Here is a 1332-nt window from a genome sequence, read left to right as displayed (position 1 = left end):
GGAGTATTTTGATTACTGTTCTGACTCTGCTGTCCATTGTGGTAACCACACACACTTTGTCCTTGTTCATTAACTGCTGCTACTTATCCTCTACTACCACGGGGTCCAATCAGCCACATTTTAGTTAAATGTCTTAGCTCAATTAGGGCAGTTCCCACTGTCAAATCCAGCTTACATAAAATACCAATCACAGAAGTCTTCAAGGTTGCTGGTGCTCCCTTCACAAATTTGTTCCTTCCTCACTGTACTGGTGAAAGGCATGTCCTCTGGGCTCTCCATTTTTAGGTCTAGGGGTCTAATCTGACAAATCCATTCTAACATGCCAATTTCTGTAAGCCTCTGGATACCTTCTTCTACATTATATCAAGGCAGGTTTGGTACCTCAACTTGACATAAGGTAGGCCACCACATAATTCATGCTTCTGTAAGCCAACCAAATAAATAATTAGGTCCTTTCCTAACCTCCTGAGCTGAAACATTGAGCCAAGAATCCGTATTTAGTGAACCAATGTTACATTCCTTGCACCATTATCTACACCCACATTAGCCATTCCCATACATATTCTCCAGGTTTCTGTGTGTACATGTTAGCAAAATCAAGTAGGTCTTTTTGGGTGTAGCATATCACTTCCTCTGTCATACTTTGTATTTCACCTTTTGGGGCTCACTTGGACGTAAGTTTAGTTATAGGTCTAGCAGCAACAATGGGTGGTTGGGCCAGTTCCTGAGAACATTCAGCAGTGTCTTCCATGGCATCTTCCACAAGCAATGACCCAGCAGGAGCAGTTGGGTAATCCCGTCAAATGGAGGTGGAAGGGATAATGCTTTTATAGTAATCCCTTCAGATGGGTGGGCTTCAACAGAATTTACAGGCTCCATAACCTCATCTTCCTGACTATCTGCCCATATGTCCCCACCCCAGGTTTCAGGATCCCATTTTTTCCCAGTCACTGCCCTCACTTTAATTTCAGACACCGTTTTGGTTGGGCAATTCAATTGGCATTGTAATTCAGCAACCCTTCCAATAAGACTCTGTGTTTATTTTTTGGCAATATCAGCTCTGTTACTAGAAAAAATAAGGCTTCCTTTCAGGGCACAAATGGAAATATTGAGGTCTTTTATGTGGTGTTTGAGCTGTGACTCAGTAGCCCTGAACTCATCTCACTCTTTCACAATTTTGTCTAGTGTAAGTAGGACCAACCAGCCAGTTTCATTATACTCCTCATGCTCATAAAATTGCAGAAAAGCATTTGATTACCCAGAGCTTCACTTCTCAAAAATACTTGATCTATTGGTGGTGCTACTTTGCATATTAATGTGGCCACCTTATGT

The sequence above is a fragment of the Orycteropus afer genome, unplaced genomic scaffold, assembly GCF_000298275.1.
Source record: "Orycteropus afer afer isolate SDZICR_OR568_19922 unplaced genomic scaffold, OryAfe1.0 scaffold00719, whole genome shotgun sequence".
NCBI classification, from domain to species: domain Eukaryota; kingdom Metazoa; phylum Chordata; class Mammalia; order Tubulidentata; family Orycteropodidae; genus Orycteropus; species Orycteropus afer.
The sequence above is the reverse complement of the archived record's forward strand: the minus strand, read 5'-3'. Positions refer to the sequence as shown.